Source organism: Ambystoma mexicanum, chromosome 5q (assembly GCF_040938575.1).
Source record: "Ambystoma mexicanum isolate Mex_15411 chromosome 5q, UKY_AmexF1_1, whole genome shotgun sequence".
NCBI classification, from domain to species: domain Eukaryota; kingdom Metazoa; phylum Chordata; class Amphibia; order Caudata; family Ambystomatidae; genus Ambystoma; species Ambystoma mexicanum.
The window spans coordinates 1,274,213,048-1,274,233,780 of NC_090933.1; the positions used below are offsets into that span (position 1 = coordinate 1,274,213,048).

At 60.8% G+C, this 20,733-nt stretch overlaps 26 non-coding genes across 26 annotated transcripts; all 26 read right to left on the reverse strand.

The window, feature by feature from the left end:
* Window positions 1-536: 536 nt before the first annotated feature.
* Window positions 537-700, reverse strand: LOC138499426 (U1 spliceosomal RNA). The gene has a single exon (XR_011279426.1). It is a non-coding gene; the product is annotated as a U1 spliceosomal RNA (small nuclear RNA).
* Window positions 701-1,312: 612 nt separating this feature from the next.
* On the reverse strand, window positions 1,313-1,476 carry LOC138499427 (U1 spliceosomal RNA). The gene has a single exon (XR_011279427.1). It is a non-coding gene; the product is annotated as a U1 spliceosomal RNA (small nuclear RNA).
* A 612-nt stretch (window positions 1,477-2,088) lies between these two features.
* On the reverse strand, window positions 2,089-2,252 carry LOC138499428 (U1 spliceosomal RNA). The gene has a single exon (XR_011279428.1). It is a non-coding gene; the product is annotated as a U1 spliceosomal RNA (small nuclear RNA).
* Window positions 2,253-2,864: 612 nt separating this feature from the next.
* On the reverse strand, window positions 2,865-3,028 carry LOC138499429 (U1 spliceosomal RNA). Its single transcript, XR_011279429.1, has one exon. It is a non-coding gene; the product is annotated as a U1 spliceosomal RNA (small nuclear RNA).
* Window positions 3,029-3,640: 612 nt separating this feature from the next.
* On the reverse strand, window positions 3,641-3,804 carry LOC138499430 (U1 spliceosomal RNA). Its single transcript, XR_011279430.1, has one exon. It is a non-coding gene; the product is annotated as a U1 spliceosomal RNA (small nuclear RNA).
* Window positions 3,805-4,416: 612 nt separating this feature from the next.
* LOC138499432 (U1 spliceosomal RNA) lies at window positions 4,417-4,580 on the reverse strand. The gene has a single exon (XR_011279431.1). It is a non-coding gene; the product is annotated as a U1 spliceosomal RNA (small nuclear RNA).
* Window positions 4,581-5,192: 612 nt separating this feature from the next.
* On the reverse strand, window positions 5,193-5,356 carry LOC138499433 (U1 spliceosomal RNA). The gene has a single exon (XR_011279432.1). It is a non-coding gene; the product is annotated as a U1 spliceosomal RNA (small nuclear RNA).
* Window positions 5,357-5,968: 612 nt separating this feature from the next.
* LOC138499434 (U1 spliceosomal RNA) lies at window positions 5,969-6,132 on the reverse strand. Its single transcript, XR_011279433.1, has one exon. It is a non-coding gene; the product is annotated as a U1 spliceosomal RNA (small nuclear RNA).
* A 612-nt stretch (window positions 6,133-6,744) lies between these two features.
* LOC138499435 (U1 spliceosomal RNA) lies at window positions 6,745-6,908 on the reverse strand. Its single transcript, XR_011279434.1, has one exon. It is a non-coding gene; the product is annotated as a U1 spliceosomal RNA (small nuclear RNA).
* Window positions 6,909-7,520: 612 nt separating this feature from the next.
* On the reverse strand, window positions 7,521-7,684 carry LOC138499437 (U1 spliceosomal RNA). The gene has a single exon (XR_011279435.1). It is a non-coding gene; the product is annotated as a U1 spliceosomal RNA (small nuclear RNA).
* Window positions 7,685-8,296: 612 nt separating this feature from the next.
* LOC138499438 (U1 spliceosomal RNA) lies at window positions 8,297-8,460 on the reverse strand. The gene has a single exon (XR_011279436.1). It is a non-coding gene; the product is annotated as a U1 spliceosomal RNA (small nuclear RNA).
* Window positions 8,461-9,072: 612 nt separating this feature from the next.
* Window positions 9,073-9,236, reverse strand: LOC138499439 (U1 spliceosomal RNA). The gene has a single exon (XR_011279437.1). It is a non-coding gene; the product is annotated as a U1 spliceosomal RNA (small nuclear RNA).
* A 612-nt stretch (window positions 9,237-9,848) lies between these two features.
* On the reverse strand, window positions 9,849-10,012 carry LOC138499440 (U1 spliceosomal RNA). Its single transcript, XR_011279438.1, has one exon. It is a non-coding gene; the product is annotated as a U1 spliceosomal RNA (small nuclear RNA).
* Window positions 10,013-10,624: 612 nt separating this feature from the next.
* LOC138499441 (U1 spliceosomal RNA) lies at window positions 10,625-10,788 on the reverse strand. The gene has a single exon (XR_011279439.1). It is a non-coding gene; the product is annotated as a U1 spliceosomal RNA (small nuclear RNA).
* A 794-nt stretch (window positions 10,789-11,582) lies between these two features.
* On the reverse strand, window positions 11,583-11,746 carry LOC138499442 (U1 spliceosomal RNA). The gene has a single exon (XR_011279440.1). It is a non-coding gene; the product is annotated as a U1 spliceosomal RNA (small nuclear RNA).
* Window positions 11,747-12,358: 612 nt separating this feature from the next.
* LOC138499444 (U1 spliceosomal RNA) lies at window positions 12,359-12,522 on the reverse strand. Its single transcript, XR_011279441.1, has one exon. It is a non-coding gene; the product is annotated as a U1 spliceosomal RNA (small nuclear RNA).
* A 612-nt stretch (window positions 12,523-13,134) lies between these two features.
* LOC138499445 (U1 spliceosomal RNA) lies at window positions 13,135-13,298 on the reverse strand. The gene has a single exon (XR_011279442.1). It is a non-coding gene; the product is annotated as a U1 spliceosomal RNA (small nuclear RNA).
* A 612-nt stretch (window positions 13,299-13,910) lies between these two features.
* On the reverse strand, window positions 13,911-14,074 carry LOC138499446 (U1 spliceosomal RNA). The gene has a single exon (XR_011279443.1). It is a non-coding gene; the product is annotated as a U1 spliceosomal RNA (small nuclear RNA).
* A 612-nt stretch (window positions 14,075-14,686) lies between these two features.
* On the reverse strand, window positions 14,687-14,850 carry LOC138499448 (U1 spliceosomal RNA). Its single transcript, XR_011279444.1, has one exon. It is a non-coding gene; the product is annotated as a U1 spliceosomal RNA (small nuclear RNA).
* Window positions 14,851-15,462: 612 nt separating this feature from the next.
* LOC138499449 (U1 spliceosomal RNA) lies at window positions 15,463-15,626 on the reverse strand. The gene has a single exon (XR_011279445.1). It is a non-coding gene; the product is annotated as a U1 spliceosomal RNA (small nuclear RNA).
* A 612-nt stretch (window positions 15,627-16,238) lies between these two features.
* On the reverse strand, window positions 16,239-16,402 carry LOC138499450 (U1 spliceosomal RNA). Its single transcript, XR_011279446.1, has one exon. It is a non-coding gene; the product is annotated as a U1 spliceosomal RNA (small nuclear RNA).
* A 612-nt stretch (window positions 16,403-17,014) lies between these two features.
* On the reverse strand, window positions 17,015-17,178 carry LOC138499451 (U1 spliceosomal RNA). The gene has a single exon (XR_011279447.1). It is a non-coding gene; the product is annotated as a U1 spliceosomal RNA (small nuclear RNA).
* Window positions 17,179-17,790: 612 nt separating this feature from the next.
* Window positions 17,791-17,954, reverse strand: LOC138499452 (U1 spliceosomal RNA). Its single transcript, XR_011279448.1, has one exon. It is a non-coding gene; the product is annotated as a U1 spliceosomal RNA (small nuclear RNA).
* A 612-nt stretch (window positions 17,955-18,566) lies between these two features.
* Window positions 18,567-18,730, reverse strand: LOC138499453 (U1 spliceosomal RNA). Its single transcript, XR_011279449.1, has one exon. It is a non-coding gene; the product is annotated as a U1 spliceosomal RNA (small nuclear RNA).
* Window positions 18,731-19,342: 612 nt separating this feature from the next.
* On the reverse strand, window positions 19,343-19,506 carry LOC138499454 (U1 spliceosomal RNA). The gene has a single exon (XR_011279450.1). It is a non-coding gene; the product is annotated as a U1 spliceosomal RNA (small nuclear RNA).
* A 612-nt stretch (window positions 19,507-20,118) lies between these two features.
* Window positions 20,119-20,282, reverse strand: LOC138499455 (U1 spliceosomal RNA). The gene has a single exon (XR_011279451.1). It is a non-coding gene; the product is annotated as a U1 spliceosomal RNA (small nuclear RNA).
* Window positions 20,283-20,733: the final 451 nt, after the last annotated feature.

A 20,733-nucleotide genomic window follows, 5' to 3' on the forward strand; every position in this document is an offset into this window, starting at 1 on the left:
CCCAGCCCCAGCCCTCCCGGAAGCCCCGAGCGCCTGCAGAGCTGCCTGTCCCACGTTCAGGGGGAAGCTCCGGCAGGCAGAGCTCAGCAGAAGAGGCACATTGCAGCACAGGTCCTTTCTCCCATCAGGCCCTGCTCCGCCCGAGATTTGCATACATTCCGGCCTGGCCCCCAGCCTGCAGGCCCAGTCGGATAGCGAGCAGGCCTGGTGCAGTGCGCCCACTGGCCTGTCGGCCCACAGGGCCCATGGCCCTCCTGAGCCGACAGGCCACCCCGCTTAACAAGAGCGTCTTGGGTGGGGTGCTCCCCAGCAGGACACGGCAACGCCGTGAAGGCAACGCCCGATCGTGCCCGATCGGTGCTAGGCGCCTGTGCACTTGACCCCTCCAGTGAATGCTGGCCCTCTGGACTGCAGCAACATTCAGAGGCTACCTACTCACACACGTGACTTAAGAAACTCTGCTGCAAGACCAGGGGCTCCGTGTGTAAACAAGCTGACTCTGCACACTAAACTTTTTCTTTCTTTGACCAATAAATCAGGGGATAGCGCGAACGCAGTCCCCCACTACCAGAAATAATGCAGTCGAGTATCCCGCATTTGGGGACATCGCAGGGGTCAGCAAATCCGATGTGCAATGGATGAGCCTCACCCTGGGAGATCTGCCTTGTTGATCACAGATGCTCCCCTGCCAGGTAAGTATGAGTTGCGAGCAAGAGGGCAGGGGTTGGGCCTGTTCTGGAATCCCCGCTAAGCGAGGGTGAGAAGGCAGGCCCTGACCCAGCCCCAGCCCTCCCGGAAGCCCCGAGCGCCTGCAGAGCTGCCTGTCCCACGTTCAGGGGGAAGCTCCGGCAGGCAGAGCTCAGCAGAAGAGGCACATTGCAGCACAGGTCCTTTCTCCCATCAGGCCCTGCTCCGCCCGAGATTTGCATACATTCCGGCCTGGCCCCCAGCCTGCAGGCCCAGTCGGATAGCGAGCAGGCCTGGTGCAGTGCGCCCACTGGCCTGTCGGCCCCCAGGGCCCATGGCCCTCCTGAGCCGACAGGCCACCCCGCTTAACAAGAGCGTCTTGGGTGGGGTGCTCCCCAGCAGGACACGGCAACGCCGTGAAGGCAACGCCCGATCGTGCCCGATCGGTGCTAGGCGCCTGTGCACTTGACCCCTCCAGTGAATGCTGGCCCTCTGGACTGCAGCAACATTCAGAGGCTACCTACTCACACACGTGACTTAAGAAACTCTGCTGCAAGACCAGGGGCTCCGTGTGTAAACAAGCTGACTCTGCACACTAAACTTTTTCTTTCTTTGACCAATAAATCAGGGGATAGCGCGAACGCAGTCCCCCACTACCAGAAATAATGCAGTCGAGTATCCCGCATTTGGGGACATCGCAGGGGTCAGCAAATCCGATGTGCAATGGATGAGCCTCACCCTGGGAGATCTGCCTTGTTGATCACAGATGCTCCCCTGCCAGGTAAGTATGAGTTGCGAGCAAGAGGGCAGGGGTTGGGCCTGTTCTGGAATCCCCGCTAAGCGAGGGTGAGAAGGCAGGCCCTGACCCAGCCCCAGCCCTCCCGGAAGCCCCGAGCGCCTGCAGAGCTGCCTGTCCCACGTTCAGGGGGAAGCTCCGGCAGGCAGAGCTCAGCAGAAGAGGCACATTGCAGCACAGGTCCTTTCTCCCATCAGGCCCTGCTCCGCCCGAGATTTGCATACATTCCGGCCTGGCCCCCAGCCTGCAGGCCCAGTCGGATAGCGAGCAGGCCTGGTGCAGTGCGCCCACTGGCCTGTCGGCCCCCAGGGCCCATGGCCCTCCTGAGCCGACAGGCCACCCCGCTTAACAAGAGCGTCTTGGGTGGGGTGCTCCCCAGCAGGACACGGCAACGCCGTGAAGGCAACGCCCGATCGTGCCCGATCGGTGCTAGGCGCCTGTGCACTTGACCCCTCCAGTGAATGCTGGCCCTCTGGACTGCAGCAACATTCAGAGGCTACCTACTCACACACGTGACTTAAGAAACTCTGCTGCAAGACCAGGGGCTCCGTGTGTAAACAAGCTGACTCTGCACACTAAACTTTTTCTTTCTTTGACCAATAAATCAGGGGATAGCGCGAACGCAGTCCCCCACTACCAGAAATAATGCAGTCGAGTATCCCGCATTTGGGGACATCGCAGGGGTCAGCAAATCCGATGTGCAATGGATGAGCCTCACCCTGGGAGATCTGCCTTGTTGATCACAGATGCTCCCCTGCCAGGTAAGTATGAGTTGCGAGCAAGAGGGCAGGGGTTGGGCCTGTTCTGGAATCCCCGCTAAGCGAGGGTGAGAAGGCAGGCCCTGACCCAGCCCCAGCCCTCCCGGAAGCCCCGAGCGCCTGCAGAGCTGCCTGTCCCACGTTCAGGGGGAAGCTCCGGCAGGCAGAGCTCAGCAGAAGAGGCACATTGCAGCACAGGTCCTTTCTCCCATCAGGCCCTGCTCCGCCCGAGATTTGCATACATTCCGGCCTGGCCCCCAGCCTGCAGGCCCAGTCGGATAGCGAGCAGGCCTGGTGCAGTGCGCCCACTGGCCTGTCGGCCCCCAGGGCCCATGGCCCTCCTGAGCCGACAGGCCACCCCGCTTAACAAGAGCGTCTTGGGTGGGGTGCTCCCCAGCAGGACACGGCAACGCCGTGAAGGCAACGCCCGATCGTGCCCGATCGGTGCTAGGCGCCTGTGCACTTGACCCCTCCAGTGAATGCTGGCCCTCTGGACTGCAGCAACATTCAGAGGCTACCTACTCACACACGTGACTTAAGAAACTCTGCTGCAAGACCAGGGGCTCCGTGTGTAAACAAGCTGACTCTGCACACTAAACTTTTTCTTTCTTTGACCAATAAATCAGGGGATAGCGCGAACGCAGTCCCCCACTACCAGAAATAATGCAGTCGAGTATCCCGCATTTGGGGACATCGCAGGGGTCAGCAAATCCGATGTGCAATGGATGAGCCTCACCCTGGGAGATCTGCCTTGTTGATCACAGATGCTCCCCTGCCAGGTAAGTATGAGTTGCGAGCAAGAGGGCAGGGGTTGGGCCTGTTCTGGAATCCCCGCTAAGCGAGGGTGAGAAGGCAGGCCCTGACCCAGCCCCAGCCCTCCCGGAAGCCCCGAGCGCCTGCAGAGCTGCCTGTCCCACGTTCAGGGGGAAGCTCCGGCAGGCAGAGCTCAGCAGAAGAGGCACATTGCAGCACAGGTCCTTTCTCCCATCAGGCCCTGCTCCGCCCGAGATTTGCATACATTCCGGCCTGGCCCCCAGCCTGCAGGCCCAGTCGGATAGCGAGCAGGCCTGGTGCAGTGCGCCCACTGGCCTGTCGGCCCCCAGGGCCCATGGCCCTCCTGAGCCGACAGGCCACCCCGCTTAACAAGAGCGTCTTGGGTGGGGTGCTCCCCAGCAGGACACGGCAACGCCGTGAAGGCAACGCCCGATCGTGCCCGATCGGTGCTAGGCGCCTGTGCACTTGACCCCTCCAGTGAATGCTGGCCCTCTGGACTGCAGCAACATTCAGAGGCTACCTACTCACACACGTGACTTAAGAAACTCTGCTGCAAGACCAGGGGCTCCGTGTGTAAACAAGCTGACTCTGCACACTAAACTTTTTCTTTCTTTGACCAATAAATCAGGGGATAGCGCGAACGCAGTCCCCCACTACCAGAAATAATGCAGTCGAGTATCCCGCATTTGGGGACATCGCAGGGGTCAGCAAATCCGATGTGCAATGGATGAGCCTCACCCTGGGAGATCTGCCTTGTTGATCACAGATGCTCCCCTGCCAGGTAAGTATGAGTTGCGAGCAAGAGGGCAGGGGTTGGGCCTGTTCTGGAATCCCCGCTAAGCGAGGGTGAGAAGGCAGGCCCTGACCCAGCCCTAGCCCTCCCGGAAGCCCCGAGCGCCTGCAGAGCTGCCTGTCCCACGTTCAGGGGGAAGCTCCGGCAGGCAGAGCTCAGCAGAAGAGGCACATTGCAGCACAGGTCCTTTCTCCCATCAGGCCCTGCTCCGCACGAGATTTGCATAAATTCCGGCCTGGCCGCCAGCCTGCAGGCCCAGTCGGATAGCGAGCAGGCCTGGTGCAGTGCGCCCACTGGCCTGTCGGCCCCCAGGGCCCATGGCCCTCCTGAGCCGACAGGCCACCCCGCTTAACAAGAGCGTCTTGGGTGGGGTGCTCCCCAGCAGGACACGGCAACGCCGTGAAGGCAACGCCCGATCGTGCCCGATCGGTGCTAGGCGCCTGTGCACTTGACCCCTCCAGTGAATGCTGGCCCTCTGGACTGCAGCAACATTCAGAGGCTACCTACTCACACACGTGACTTAAGAAACTCTGCTGCAAGACCAGGGGCTCCGTGTGTAAACAAGCTGACTCTGCACACTAAACTTTTTCTTTCTTTGACCAATAAATCAGGGGATAGCGCGAACGCAGTCCCCCACTACCAGAAATAATGCAGTCGAGTATCCCGCATTTGGGGACATCGCAGGGGTCAGCAAATCCGATGTGCAATGGATGAGCCTCACCCTGGGAGATCTGCCTTGTTGATCACAGATGCTCCCCTGCCAGGTAAGTATGAGTTGCGAGCAAGAGGGCAGGGGTTGGGCCTGTTCTGGAATCCCCGCTAAGCGAGGGTGAGAAGGCAGGCCCTGACCCAGCCCCAGCCCTCCCGGAAGCCCCGAGCGCCTGCAGAGCTGCCTGTCCCACGTTCAGGGGGAAGCTCCGGCAGGCAGAGCTCAGCAGAAGAGGCACATTGCAGCACAGGTCCTTTCTCCCATCAGGCCCTGCTCCGCCCGAGATTTGCATACATTCCGGCCTGGCCCCCAGCCTGCAGGCCCAGTCGGATAGCGAGCAGGCCTGGTGCAGTGCGCCCACTGGCCTGTCGGCCCCCAGGGCCCATGGCCCTCCTGAGCCGACAGGCCACCCCGCTTAACAAGAGCGTCTTGGGTGGGGTGCTCCCCAGCAGGACACGGCAACGCCGTGAAGGCAACGCCCGATCGTGCCCGATCGGTGCTAGGCGCCTGTGCACTTGACCCCTCCAGTGAATGCTGGCCCTCTGGACTGCAGCAACATTCAGAGGCTACCTACTCACACACGTGACTTAAGAAACTCTGCTGCAAGACCAGGGGCTCCGTGTGTAAACAAGCTGACTCTGCACACTAAACTTTTTCTTTCTTTGACCAATAAATCAGGGGATAGCGCGAACGCAGTCCCCCACTACCAGAAATAATGCAGTCGAGTATCCCGCATTTGGGGACATCGCAGGGGTCAGCAAATCCGATGTGCAATGGATGAGCCTCACCCTGGGAGATCTGCCTTGTTGATCACAGATGCTCCCCTGCCAGGTAAGTATGAGTTGCGAGCAAGAGGGCAGGGGTTGGGCCTGTTCTGGAATCCCCGCTAAGCGAGGGTGAGAAGGCAGGCCCTGACCCAGCCCCAGCCCTCCCGGAAGCCCCGAGCGCCTGCAGAGCTGCCTGTCCCACGTTCAGGGGGAAGCTCCGGCAGGCAGAGCTCAGCAGAAGAGGCACATTGCAGCACAGGTCCTTTCTCCCATCAGGCCCTGCTCCGCCCGAGATTTGCATACATTCCGGCCTGGCCCCCAGCCTGCAGGCCCAGTCGGATAGCGAGCAGGCCTGGTGCAGTGCGCCCACTGGCCTGTCGGCCCCCAGGGCCCATGGCCCTCCTGAGCCGACAGGCCACCCCGCTTAACAAGAGCGTCTTGGGTGGGGTGCTCCCCAGCAGGACACGGCAACGCCGTGAAGGCAACGCCCGATCGTGCCCGATCGGTGCTAGGCGCCTGTGCACTTGACCCCTCCAGTGAATGCTGGCCCTCTGGACTGCAGCAACATTCAGAGGCTACCTACTCACACACGTGACTTAAGAAACTCTGCTGCAAGACCAGGGGCTCCGTGTGTAAACAAGCTGACTCTGCACACTAAACTTTTTCTTTCTTTGACCAATAAATCAGGGGATAGCGCGAACGCAGTCCCCCACTACCAGAAATAATGCAGTCGAGTATCCCGCATTTGGGGACATCGCAGGGGTCAGCAAATCCGATGTGCAATGGATGAGCCTCACCCTGGGAGATCTGCCTTGTTGATCACAGATGCTCCCCTGCCAGGTAAGTATGAGTTGCGAGCAAGAGGGCAGGGGTTGGGCCTGTTCTGGAATCCCCGCTAAGCGAGGGTGAGAAGGCAGGCCCTGACCCAGCCCCAGCCCTCCCGGAAGCCCCGAGCGCCTGCAGAGCTGCCTGTCCCACGTTCAGGGGGAAGCTCCGGCAGGCAGAGCTCAGCAGAAGAGGCACATTGCAGCACAGGTCCTTTCTCCCATCAGGCCCTGCTCCGCCCGAGATTTGCATACATTCCGGCCTGGCCCCCAGCCTGCAGGCCCAGTCGGATAGCGAGCAGGCCTGGTGCAGTGCGCCCACTGGCCTGTCGGCCCCCAGGGCCCATGGCCCTCCTGAGCCGACAGGCCACCCCGCTTAACAAGAGCGTCTTGGGTGGGGTGCTCCCCAGCAGGACACGGCAACGCCGTGAAGGCAACGCCCGATCGTGCCCGATCGGTGCTAGGCGCCTGTGCACTTGACCCCTCCAGTGAATGCTGGCCCTCTGGACTGCAGCAACATTCAGAGGCTACCTACTCACACACGTGACTTAAGAAACTCTGCTGCAAGACCAGGGGCTCCGTGTGTAAACAAGCTGACTCTGCACACTAAACTTTTTCTTTCTTTGACCAATAAATCAGGGGATAGCGCGAACGCAGTCCCCCACTACCAGAAATAATGCAGTCGAGTATCCCGCATTTGGGGACATCGCAGGGGTCAGCAAATCCGATGTGCAATGGATGAGCCTCACCCTGGGAGATCTGCCTTGTTGATCACAGATGCTCCCCTGCCAGGTAAGTATGAGTTGCGAGCAAGAGGGCAGGGGTTGGGCCTGTTCTGGAATCCCCGCTAAGCGAGGGTGAGAAGGCAGGCCCTGACCCAGCCCTAGCCCTCCCGGAAGCCCCGAGCGCCTGCAGAGCTGCCTGTCCCACGTTCAGGGGGAAGCTCCGGCAGGCAGAGCTCAGCAGAAGAGGCACATTGCAGCACAGGTCCTTTCTCCCATCAGGCCCTGCTCCGCACGAGATTTGCATAAATTCCGGCCTGGCCGCCAGCCTGCAGGCCCAGTCGGATAGCGAGCAGGCCTGGTGCAGTGCGCCCACTGGCCTGTCGGCCCCCAGGGCCCATGGCCCTCCTGAGCCGACAGGCCACCCCGCTTAACAAGAGCGTCTTGGGTGGGGTGCTCCCCAGCAGGACACGGCAACGCCGTGAAGGCAACGCCCGATCGTGCCCGATCGGTGCTAGGCGCCTGTGCACTTGACCCCTCCAGTGAATGCTGGCCCTCTGGACTGCAGCAACATTCAGAGGCTACCTACTCACACACGTGACTTAAGAAACTCTGCTGCAAGACCAGGGGCTCCGTGTGTAAACAAGCTGACTCTGCACACTAAACTTTTTCTTTCTTTGACCAATAAATCAGGGGATAGCGCGAACGCAGTCCCCCACTACCAGAAATAATGCAGTCGAGTATCCCGCATTTGGGGACATCGCAGGGGTCAGCAAATCCGATGTGCAATGGATGAGCCTCACCCTGGGAGATCTGCCTTGTTGATCACAGATGCTCCCCTGCCAGGTAAGTATGAGTTGCGAGCAAGAGGGCAGGGGTTGGGCCTGTTCTGGAATCCCCGCTAAGCGAGGGTGAGAAGGCAGGCCCTGACCCAGCCCCAGCCCTCCCGGAAGCCCCGAGCGCCTGCAGAGCTGCCTGTCCCACGTTCAGGGGGAAGCTCCGGCAGGCAGAGCTCAGCAGAAGAGGCACATTGCAGCACAGGTCCTTTCTCCCATCAGGCCCTGCTCCGCCCGAGATTTGCATACATTCCGGCCTGGCCCCCAGCCTGCAGGCCCAGTCGGATAGCGAGCAGGCCTGGTGCAGTGCGCCCACTGGCCTGTCGGCCCCCAGGGCCCATGGCCCTCCTGAGCCGACAGGCCACCCCGCTTAACAAGAGCGTCTTGGGTGGGGTGCTCCCCAGCAGGACACGGCAACGCCGTGAAGGCAACGCCCGATCGTGCCCGATCGGTGCTAGGCGCCTGTGCACTTGACCCCTCCAGTGAATGCTGGCCCTCTGGACTGCAGCAACATTCAGAGGCTACCTACTCACACACGTGACTTAAGAAACTCTGCTGCAAGACCAGGGGCTCCGTGTGTAAACAAGCTGACTCTGCACACTAAACTTTTTCTTTCTTTGACCAATAAATCAGGGGATAGCGCGAACGCAGTCCCCCACTACCAGAAATAATGCAGTCGAGTATCCCGCATTTGGGGACATCGCAGGGGTCAGCAAATCCGATGTGCAATGGATGAGCCTCACCCTGGGAGATCTGCCTTGTTGATCACAGATGCTCCCCTGCCAGGTAAGTATGAGTTGCGAGCAAGAGGGCAGGGGTTGGGCCTGTTCTGGAATCCCCGCTAAGCGAGGGTGAGAAGGCAGGCCCTGACCCAGCCCTAGCCCTCCCGGAAGCCCCGAGCGCCTGCAGAGCTGCCTGTCCCACGTTCAGGGGGAAGCTCCGGCAGGCAGAGCTCAGCAGAAGAGGCACATTGCAGCACAGGTCCTTTCTCCCATCAGGCCCTGCTCCGCACGAGATTTGCATAAATTCCGGCCTGGCCGCCAGCCTGCAGGCCCAGTCGGATAGCGAGCAGGCCTGGTGCAGTGCGCCCACTGGCCTGTCGGCCCCCAGGGCCCATGGCCCTCCTGAGCCGACAGGCCACCCCGCTTAACAAGAGCGTCTTGGGTGGGGTGCTCCCCAGCAGGACACGGCAACGCCGTGAAGGCAACGCCCGATCGTGCCCGATCGGTGCTAGGCGCCTGTGCACTTGACCCCTCCAGTGAATGCTGGCCCTCTGGACTGCAGCAACATTCAGAGGCTACCTACTCACACACGTGACTTAAGAAACTCTGCTGCAAGACCAGGGGCTCCGTGTGTAAACAAGCTGACTCTGCACACTAAACTTTTTCTTTCTTTGACCAATAAATCAGGGGATAGCGCGAACGCAGTCCCCCACTACCAGAAATAATGCAGTCGAGTATCCCGCATTTGGGGACATCGCAGGGGTCAGCAAATCCGATGTGCAATGGATGAGCCTCACCCTGGGAGATCTGCCTTGTTGATCACAGATGCTCCCCTGCCAGGTAAGTATGAGTTGCGAGCAAGAGGGCAGGGGTTGGGCCTGTTCTGGAATCCCCGCTAAGCGAGGGTGAGAAGGCAGGCCCTGACCCAGCCCCAGCCCTCCCGGAAGCCCCGAGCGCCTGCAGAGCTGCCTGTCCCACGTTCAGGGGGAAGCTCCGGCAGGCAGAGCTCAGCAGAAGAGGCACATTGCAGCACAGGTCCTTTCTCCCATCAGGCCCTGCTCCGCCCGAGATTTGCATACATTCCGGCCTGGCCCCCAGCCTGCAGGCCCAGTCGGATAGCGAGCAGGCCTGGTGCAGTGCGCCCACTGGCCTGTCGGCCCCCAGGGCCCATGGCCCTCCTGAGCCGACAGGCCACCCCGCTTAACAAGAGCGTCTTGGGTGGGGTGCTCCCCAGCAGGACACGGCAACGCCGTGAAGGCAACGCCCGATCGTGCCCGATCGGTGCTAGGCGCCTGTGCACTTGACCCCTCCAGTGAATGCTGGCCCTCTGGACTGCAGCAACATTCAGAGGCTACCTACTCACACACGTGACTTAAGAAACTCTGCTGCAAGACCAGGGGCTCCGTGTGTAAACAAGCTGACTCTGCACACTAAACTTTTTCTTTCTTTGACCAATAAATCAGGGGATAGCGCGAACGCAGTCCCCCACTACCAGAAATAATGCAGTCGAGTATCCCGCATTTGGGGACATCGCAGGGGTCAGCAAATCCGATGTGCAATGGATGAGCCTCACCCTGGGAGATCTGCCTTGTTGATCACAGATGCTCCCCTGCCAGGTAAGTATGAGTTGCGAGCAAGAGGGCAGGGGTTGGGCCTGTTCTGGAATCCCCGCTAAGCGAGGGTGAGAAGGCAGGCCCTGACCCAGCCCCAGCCCTCCCGGAAGCCCCGAGCGCCTGCAGAGCTGCCTGTCCCACGTTCAGGGGGAAGCTCCGGCAGGCAGAGCTCAGCAGAAGAGGCACATTGCAGCACAGGTCCTTTCTCCCATCAGGCCCTGCTCCGCCCGAGATTTGCATACATTCCGGCCTGGCCCCCAGCCTGCAGGCCCAGTCGGATAGCGAGCAGGCCTGGTGCAGTGCGCCCACTGGCCTGTCGGCCCCCAGGGCCCATGGCCCTCCTGAGCCGACAGGCCACCCCGCTTAACAAGAGCGTCTTGGGTGGGGTGCTCCCCAGCAGGACACGGCAACGCCGTGAAGGCAACGCCCGATCGTGCCCGATCGGTGCTAGGCGCCTGTGCACTTGACCCCTCCAGTGAATGCTGGCCCTCTGGACTGCAGCAACATTCAGAGGCTACCTACTCACACACGTGACTTAAGAAACTCTGCTGCAAGACCAGGGGCTCCGTGTGTAAACAAGCTGACTCTGCACACTAAACTTTTTCTTTCTTTGACCAATAAATCAGGGGATAGCGCGAACGCAGTCCCCCACTACCAGAAATAATGCAGTCGAGTATCCCGCATTTGGGGACATCGCAGGGGTCAGCAAATCCGATGTGCAATGGATGAGCCTCACCCTGGGAGATCTGCCTTGTTGATCACAGATGCTCCCCTGCCAGGTAAGTATGAGTTGCGAGCAAGAGGGCAGGGGTTGGGCCTGTTCTGGAATCCCCGCTAAGCGAGGGTGAGAAGGCAGGCCCTGACCCAGCCCCAGCCCTCCCGGAAGCCCCGAGCGCCTGCAGAGCTGCCTGTCCCACGTTCAGGGGGAAGCTCCGGCAGGCAGAGCTCAGCAGAAGAGGCACATTGCAGCACAGGTCCTTTCTCCCATCAGGCCCTGCTCCGCCCGAGATTTGCATACATTCCGGCCTGGCCCCCAGCCTGCAGGCCCAGTCGGATAGCGAGCAGGCCTGGTGCAGTGCGCCCACTGGCCTGTCGGCCCCCAGGGCCCATGGCCCTCCTGAGCCGACAGGCCACCCCGCTTAACAAGAGCGTCTTGGGTGGGGTGCTCCCCAGCAGGACACGGCAACGCCGTGAAGGCAACGCCCGATCGTGCCCGATCGGTGCTCGGACGGGGCCGGCGGCAGCTGGTAGCCAGTGAACCCCCCCCCCCCCAATCCCCAGGAGCTGGATGGGACTTCTTAAGGTTGGAGGGCCTGGCCGTGATAACAGAGCCCGGGCGGGGCGGGGCAGGGCGGCTTCAAGAACTACTGGGGCCCCTGATATCATGGGGCGCACAAGTCTGGGGTTAGGCGCCTGTGCACTTGACCCCTCCAGTGAATGCTGGCCCTCTGGACTGCAGCAACATTCAGAGGCTACCTACTCACACACGTGACTTAAGAAACTCTGCTGCAAGACCAGGGGCTCCGTGTGTAAACAAGCTGACTCTGCACACTAAACTTTTTCTTTCTTTGACCAATAAATCAGGGGATAGCGCGAACGCAGTCCCCCACTACCAGAAATAATGCAGTCGAGTATCCCGCATTTGGGGACATCGCAGGGGTCAGCAAATCCGATGTGCAATGGATGAGCCTCACCCTGGGAGATCTGCCTTGTTGATCACAGATGCTCCCCTGCCAGGTAAGTATGAGTTGCGAGCAAGAGGGCAGGGGTTGGGCCTGTTCTGGAATCCCCGCTAAGCGAGGGTGAGAAGGCAGGCCCTGACCCAGCCCTAGCCCTCCCGGAAGCCCCGAGCGCCTGCAGAGCTGCCTGTCCCACGTTCAGGGGGAAGCTCCGGCAGGCAGAGCTCAGCAGAAGAGGCACATTGCAGCACAGGTCCTTTCTCCCATCAGGCCCTGCTCCGCACGAGATTTGCATAAATTCCGGCCTGGCCGCCAGCCTGCAGGCCCAGTCGGATAGCGAGCAGGCCTGGTGCAGTGCGCCCACTGGCCTGTCGGCCCCCAGGGCCCATGGCCCTCCTGAGCCGACAGGCCACCCCGCTTAACAAGAGCGTCTTGGGTGGGGTGCTCCCCAGCAGGACACGGCAACGCCGTGAAGGCAACGCCCGATCGTGCCCGATCGGTGCTAGGCGCCTGTGCACTTGACCCCTCCAGTGAATGCTGGCCCTCTGGACTGCAGCAACATTCAGAGGCTACCTACTCACACACGTGACTTAAGAAACTCTGCTGCAAGACCAGGGGCTCCGTGTGTAAACAAGCTGACTCTGCACACTAAACTTTTTCTTTCTTTGACCAATAAATCAGGGGATAGCGCGAACGCAGTCCCCCACTACCAGAAATAATGCAGTCGAGTATCCCGCATTTGGGGACATCGCAGGGGTCAGCAAATCCGATGTGCAATGGATGAGCCTCACCCTGGGAGATCTGCCTTGTTGATCACAGATGCTCCCCTGCCAGGTAAGTATGAGTTGCGAGCAAGAGGGCAGGGGTTGGGCCTGTTCTGGAATCCCCGCTAAGCGAGGGTGAGAAGGCAGGCCCTGACCCAGCCCCAGCCCTCCCGGAAGCCCCGAGCGCCTGCAGAGCTGCCTGTCCCACGTTCAGGGGGAAGCTCCGGCAGGCAGAGCTCAGCAGAAGAGGCACATTGCAGCACAGGTCCTTTCTCCCATCAGGCCCTGCTCCGCCCGAGATTTGCATACATTCCGGCCTGGCCCCCAGCCTGCAGGCCCAGTCGGATAGCGAGCAGGCCTGGTGCAGTGCGCCCACTGGCCTGTCGGCCCCCAGGGCCCATGGCCCTCCTGAGCCGACAGGCCACCCCGCTTAACAAGAGCGTCTTGGGTGGGGTGCTCCCCAGCAGGACACGGCAACGCCGTGAAGGCAACGCCCGATCGTGCCCGATCGGTGCTAGGCGCCTGTGCACTTGACCCCTCCAGTGAATGCTGGCCCTCTGGACTGCAGCAACATTCAGAGGCTACCTACTCACACACGTGACTTAAGAAACTCTGCTGCAAGACCAGGGGCTCCGTGTGTAAACAAGCTGACTCTGCACACTAAACTTTTTCTTTCTTTGACCAATAAATCAGGGGATAGCGCGAACGCAGTCCCCCACTACCAGAAATAATGCAGTCGAGTATCCCGCATTTGGGGACATCGCAGGGGTCAGCAAATCCGATGTGCAATGGATGAGCCTCACCCTGGGAGATCTGCCTTGTTGATCACAGATGCTCCCCTGCCAGGTAAGTATGAGTTGCGAGCAAGAGGGCAGGGGTTGGGCCTGTTCTGGAATCCCCGCTAAGCGAGGGTGAGAAGGCAGGCCCTGACCCAGCCCTAGCCCTCCCGGAAGCCCCGAGCGCCTGCAGAGCTGCCTGTCCCACGTTCAGGGGGAAGCTCCGGCAGGCAGAGCTCAGCAGAAGAGGCACATTGCAGCACAGGTCCTTTCTCCCATCAGGCCCTGCTCCGCACGAGATTTGCATAAATTCCGGCCTGGCCGCCAGCCTGCAGGCCCAGTCGGATAGCGAGCAGGCCTGGTGCAGTGCGCCCACTGGCCTGTCGGCCCCCAGGGCCCATGGCCCTCCTGAGCCGACAGGCCACCCCGCTTAACAAGAGCGTCTTGGGTGGGGTGCTCCCCAGCAGGACACGGCAACGCCGTGAAGGCAACGCCCGATCGTGCCCGATCGGTGCTAGGCGCCTGTGCACTTGACCCCTCCAGTGAATGCTGGCCCTCTGGACTGCAGCAACATTCAGAGGCTACCTACTCACACACGTGACTTAAGAAACTCTGCTGCAAGACCAGGGGCTCCGTGTGTAAACAAGCTGACTCTGCACACTAAACTTTTTCTTTCTTTGACCAATAAATCAGGGGATAGCGCGAACGCAGTCCCCCACTACCAGAAATAATGCAGTCGAGTATCCCGCATTTGGGGACATCGCAGGGGTCAGCAAATCCGATGTGCAATGGATGAGCCTCACCCTGGGAGATCTGCCTTGTTGATCACAGATGCTCCCCTGCCAGGTAAGTATGAGTTGCGAGCAAGAGGGCAGGGGTTGGGCCTGTTCTGGAATCCCCGCTAAGCGAGGGTGAGAAGGCAGGCCCTGACCCAGCCCCAGCCCTCCCGGAAGCCCCGAGCGCCTGCAGAGCTGCCTGTCCCACGTTCAGGGGGAAGCTCCGGCAGGCAGAGCTCAGCAGAAGAGGCACATTGCAGCACAGGTCCTTTCTCCCATCAGGCCCTGCTCCGCCCGAGATTTGCATACATTCCGGCCTGGCCCCCAGCCTGCAGGCCCAGTCGGATAGCGAGCAGGCCTGGTGCAGTGCGCCCACTGGCCTGTCGGCCCCCAGGGCCCATGGCCCTCCTGAGCCGACAGGCCACCCCGCTTAACAAGAGCGTCTTGGGTGGGGTGCTCCCCAGCAGGACACGGCAACGCCGTGAAGGCAACGCCCGATCGTGCCCGATCGGTGCTAGGCGCCTGTGCACTTGACCCCTCCAGTGAATGCTGGCCCTCTGGACTGCAGCAACATTCAGAGGCTACCTACTCACACACGTGACTTAAGAAACTCTGCTGCAAGACCAGGGGCTCCGTGTGTAAACAAGCTGACTCTGCACACTAAACTTTTTCTTTCTTTGACCAATAAATCAGGGGATAGCGCGAACGCAGTCCCCCACTACCAGAAATAATGCAGTCGAGTATCCCGCATTTGGGGACATCGCAGGGGTCAGCAAATCCGATGTGCAATGGATGAGCCTCACCCTGGGAGATCTGCCTTGTTGATCACAGATGCTCCCCTGCCAGGTAAGTATGAGTTGCGAGCAAGAGGGCAGGGGTTGGGCCTGTTCTGGAATCCCCGCTAAGCGAGGGTGAGAAGGCAGGCCCTGACCCAGCCCCAGCCCTCCCGGAAGCCCCGAGCGCCTGCAGAGCTGCCTGTCCCACGTTCAGGGGGAAGCTCCGGCAGGCAGAGCTCAGCAGAAGAGGCACATTGCAGCACAGGTCCTTTCTCCCATCAGGCCCTGCTCCGCCCGAGATTTGCATACATTCCGGCCTGGCCCCCAGCCTGCAGGCCCAGTCGGATAGCGAGCAGGCCTGGTGCAGTGCGCCCACTGGCCTGTCGGCCCACAGGGCCCATGGCCCTCCTGAGCCGACAGGCCACCCCGCTTAACAAGAGCGTCTTGGGTGGGGTGCTCCCCAGCAGGACACGGCAACGCCGTGAAGGCAACGCCCGATCGTGCCCGATCGGTGCTAGGCGCCTGTGCACTTGACCCCTCCAGTGAATGCTGGCCCTCTGGACTGCAGCAACATTCAGAGGCTACCTACTCACACACGTGACTTAAGAAACTCTGCTGCAAGACCAGGGGCTCCGTGTGTAAACAAGCTGACTCTGCACACTAAACTTTTTCTTTCTTTGACCAATAAATCAGGGGATAGCGCGAACGCAGTCCCCCACTACCAGAAATAATGCAGTCGAGTATCCCGCATTTGGGGACATCGCAGGGGTCAGCAAATCCGATGTGCAATGGATGAGCCTCACCCTGGGAGATCTGCCTTGTTGATCACAGATGCTCCCCTGCCAGGTAAGTATGAGTTGCGAGCAAGAGGGCAGGGGTTGGGCCTGTTCTGGAATCCCCGCTAAGCGAGGGTGAGAAGGCAGGCCCTGACCCAGCCCCAGCCCTCCCGGAAGCCCCGAGCGCCTGCAGAGCTGCCTGTCCCACGTTCAGGGGGAAGCTCCGGCAGGCAGAGCTCAGCAGAAGAGGCACATTGCAGCACAGGTCCTTTCTCCCATCAGGCCCTGCTCCGCCCGAGATTTGCATACATTCCGGCCTGGCCCCCAGCCTGCAGGCCCAGTCGGATAGCGAGCAGGCCTGGTGCAGTGCGCCCACTGGCCTGTCGGCCCCCAGGGCCCATGGCCCTCCTGAGCCGACAGGCCACCCCGCTTAACAAGAGCGTCTTGGGTGGGGTGCTCCCCAGCAGGACACGGCAACGCCGTGAAGGCAACGCCCGATCGTGCCCGATCGGTGCTAGGCGCCTGTGCACTTGACCCCTCCAGTGAATGCTGGCCCTCTGGACTGCAGCAACATTCAGAGGCTACCTACTCACACACGTGACTTAAGAAACTCTGCTGCAAGACCAGGGGCTCCGTGTGTAAACAAGCTGACTCTGCACACTAAACTTTTTCTTTCTTTGACCAATAAATCAGGGGATAGCGCGAACGCAGTCCCCCACTACCAGAAATAATGCAGTCGAGTATCCCGCATTTGGGGACATCGCAGGGGTCAGCAAATCCGATGTGCAATGGATGAGCCTCACCCTGGGAGATCTGCCTTGTTGATCACAGATGCTCCCCTGCCAGGTAAGTATGAGTTGCGAGCAAGAGGGCAGGGGTTGGGCCTGTTCTGGAATCCCCGCTAAGCGAGGGTGAGAAGGCAGGCCCTGACCCAGCCCCAGCCCTCCCGGAAGCCCCGAGCGCCTGCAGAGCTGCCTGTCCCACGTTCAGGGGGAAGCTCCGGCAGGCAGAGCTCAGCAGAAGAGGCACATTGCAGCACAGGTCCTTTCTCCCATCAGGCCCTGCTCCGCCCGAGATTTGCATACATTCCGGCCTGGCCCCCAGCCTGCAGGCCCAGTCGGATAGCGAGCAGGCCTGGTGCAGTGCGCCCACTGGCCTGTCGGCCCCCAGGGCCCATGGCCCTCCTGAGCCGACAGGCCACCCCGCTTAACAAGAGCGTCTTGGGTGGGGTGCTCCCCAGCAGGACACGGCAACGCCGTGAAGGCAACGCCCGATCGTGCCCGATCGGTGCTAGGCGCCTGTGCACTTGACCCCTCCAGTGAATGCTGGCCCTCTGGACTGCAGCAACATTCAGAGGCTACCTACTCACACACGTGACTTAAGAAACTCTGCTGCAAGACCAGGGGCTCCGTGTGTAAACAAGCTGACTCTGCACACTAAACTTTTTCTTTCTTTGACCAATAAATCAGGGGATAGCGCGAACGCAGTCCCCCACTACCAGAAATAATGCAGTCGAGTATCCCGCATTTGGGGACATCGCAGGGGTCAGCAAATCCGATGTGCAATGGATGAGCCTCACCCTGGGAGATCTGCCTTGTTGATCACAGATGCTCCCCTGCCAGGTAAGTATGAGTTGCGAGCAAGAGGGCAGGGGTTGGGCCTGTTCTGGAATCCCCGCTAAGCGAGGGTGAGAAGGCAGGCCCTGACCCAGCCCCAGCCCTCCCGGAAGCCCCGAGCGCCTGCAGAGCTGCCTGTCCCACGTTCAGGGGGAAGCTCCGGCAGGCAGAGCTCAGCAGAAGAGGCACATTGCAGCACAGGTCCTTTCTCCCATCAGGCCCTGCTCCGCCCGAGATTTGCATACATTCCGGCCTGGCCCCCAGCCTGCAGGCCCAGTCGGATAGCGAGCAGGCCTGGTGCAGTGCGCCCACTGGCCTGTCGGCCCCCAGGGCCCATGGCCCTCCTGAGCCGACAGGCCACCCCGCTTAACAAGAGCGTCTTGGGTGGGGTGCTCCCCAGCAGGACACGGCAACGCCGTGAAGGCAACGCCCGATCGTGCCCGATCGGTGCTAGGCGCCTGTGCACTTGACCCCTCCAGTGAATGCTGGCCCTCTGGACTGCAGCAACATTCAGAGGCTACCTACTCACACACGTGACTTAAGAAACTCTGCTGCAAGACCAGGGGCTCCGTGTGTAAACAAGCTGACTCTGCACACTAAACTTTTTCTTTCTTTGACCAATAAATCAGGGGATAGCGCGAACGCAGTCCCCCACTACCAGAAATAATGCAGTCGAGTATCCCGCATTTGGGGACATCGCAGGGGTCAGCAAATCCGATGTGCAATGGATGAGCCTCACCCTGGGAGATCTGCCTTGTTGATCACAGATGCTCCCCTGCCAGGTAAGTATGAGTTGCGAGCAAGAGGGCAGGGGTTGGGCCTGTTCTGGAATCCCCGCTAAGCGAGGGTGAGAAGGCAGGCCCTGACCCAGCCCCAGCCCTCCCGGAAGCCCCGAGCGCCTGCAGAGCTGCCTGTCCCACGTTCAGGGGGAAGCTCCGGCAGGCAGAGCTCAGCAGAAGAGGCACATTGCAGCACAGGTCCTTTCTCCCATCAGGCCCTGCTCCGCCCGAGATTTGCATACATTCCGGCCTGGCCCCCAGCCTGCAGGCCCAGTCGGATAGCGAGCAGGCCTGGTGCAGTGCGCCCACTGGCCTGTCGGCCCCCAGGGCCCATGGCCCTCCTGAGCCGACAGGCCACCCCGCTTAACAAGAGCGTCTTGGGTGGGGTGCTCCCCAGCAGGACACGGCAACGCCGTGAAGGCAACGCCCGATCGTGCCCGATCGGTGCTAGGCGCCTGTGCACTTGACCCCTCCAGTGAATGCTGGCCCTCTGGACTGCAGCAACATTCAGAGGCTACCTACTCACACACGTGACTTAAGAAACTCTGCTGCAAGACCAGGGGCTCCGTGTGTAAACAAGCTGACTCTGCACACTAAACTTTTTCTTTCTTTGACCAATAAATCAGGGGATAGCGCGAACGCAGTCCCCCACTACCAGAAATAATGCAGTCGAGTATCCCGCATTTGGGGACATCGCAGGGGTCAGCAAATCCGATGTGCAATGGATGAGCCTCACCCTGGGAGATCTGCCTTGTTGATCACAGATGCTCCCCTGCCAGGTAAGTATGAGTTGCGAGCAAGAGGGCAGGGGTTGGGCCTGTTCTGGAATCCCCGCTAAGCGAGGGTGAGAAGGCAGGCCCTGACCCAGCCCTAGCCCTCCCGGAAGCCCCGAGCGCCTGCAGAGCTGCCTGTCCCACGTTCAGGGGGAAGCTCCGGCAGGCAGAGCTCAGCAGAAGAGGCACATTGCAGCACAGGTCCTTTCTCCCATCAGGCCCTGCTCCGCACGAGATTTGCATAAATTCCGGCCTGGCCGCCAGCCTGCAGGCCCAGTCGGATAGCGAGCAGGCCTGGTGCAGTGCGCCCACTGGCCTGTCGGCCCCCAGGGCCCATGGCCCTCCTGAGCCGACAGGCCACCCCGCTTAACAAGAGCGTCTTGGGTGGGGTGCTCCCCAGCAGGACACGGCAACGCCGTGAAGGCAACGCCCGATCGTGCCCGATCGGTGCTAGGCGCCTGTGCACTTGACCCCTCCAGTGAATGCTGGCCCTCTGGACTGCAGCAACATTCAGAGGCTACCTACTCACACACGTGACTTAAGAAACTCTGCTGCAAGACCAGGGGCTCCGTGTGTAAACAAGCTGACTCTGCACACTAAACTTTTTCTTTCTTTGACCAATAAATCAGGGGATAGCGCGAACGCAGTCCCCCACTACCAGAAATAATGCAGTCGAGTATCCCGCATTTGGGGACATCGCAGGGGTCAGCAAATCCGATGTGCAATGGATGAGCCTCACCCTGGGAGATCTGCCTTGTTGATCACAGATGCTCCCCTGCCAGGTAAGTATGAGTTGCGAGCAAGAGGGCAGGGGTTGGGCCTGTTCTGGAATCCCCGCTAAGCGAGGGTGAGAAGGCAGGCCCTGACCCAGCCCCAGCCCTCCCGGAAGCCCCGAGCGCCTGCAGAGCTGCCTGTCCCACGTTCAGGGGGAAGCTCCGGCAGGCAGAGCTCAGCAGAAGAGGCACATTGCAGCACAGGTCCTTTCTCCCATCAGGCCCTGCTCCGCCCGAGATTTGCATACATTCCGGCCTGGCCCCCAGCCTGCAGGCCCAGTCGGATAGCGAGCAGGCCTGGTGCAGTGCGCCCACTGGCCTGTCGGCCCCCAGGGCCCATGGCCCTCCTGAGCCGACAGGCCACCCCGCTTAACAAGAGCGTCTTGGGTGGGGTGCTCCCCAGCAGGACACGGCAACGCCGTGAAGGCAACGCCCGATCGTGCCCGATCGGTGCTAGGCGCCTGTGCACTTGACCCCTCCAGTGAATGCTGGCCCTCTGGACTGCAGCAACATTCAGAGGCTACCTACTCACACACGTGACTTAAGAAACTCTGCTGCAAGACCAGGGGCTCCGTGTGTAAACAAGCTGACTCTGCACACTAAACTTTTTCTTTCTTTGACCAATAAATCAGGGGATAGCGCGAACGCAGTCCCCCACTACCAGAAATAATGCAGTCGAGTATCCCGCATTTGGGGACATCGCAGGGGTCAGCAAATCCGATGTGCAATGGATGAGCCTCACCCTGGGAGATCTGCCTTGTTGATCACAGATGCTCCCCTGCCAGGTAAGTATGAGTTGCGAGCAAGAGGGCAGGGGTTGGGCCTGTTCTGGAATCCCCGCTAAGCGAGGGTGAGAAGGCAGGCCCTGACCCAGCCCCAGCCCTCCCGGAAGCCCCGAGCGCCTGCAGAGCTGCCTGTCCCACGTTCAGGGGGAAGCTCCGGCAGGCAGAGCTCAGCAGAAGAGGCACATTGCAGCACAGGTCCTTTCTCCCATCAGGCCCTGCTCCGCCCGAGATTTGCATACATTCCGGCCTGGCCCCCAGCCTGCAGGCCCAGTCGGATAGCGAGCAGGCCTGGTGCAGTGCGCCCACTGGCCTGTCGGCCCCCAGGGCCCATGGCCCTCCTGAGCCGACAGGCCACCCCGCTTAACAAGAGCGTCTTGGGTGGGGTGCTCCCCAGCAGGACACGGCAACGCCGTGAAGGCAACGCCCGATCGTGCCCGATCGGTGCTCGGACGGGGCCGG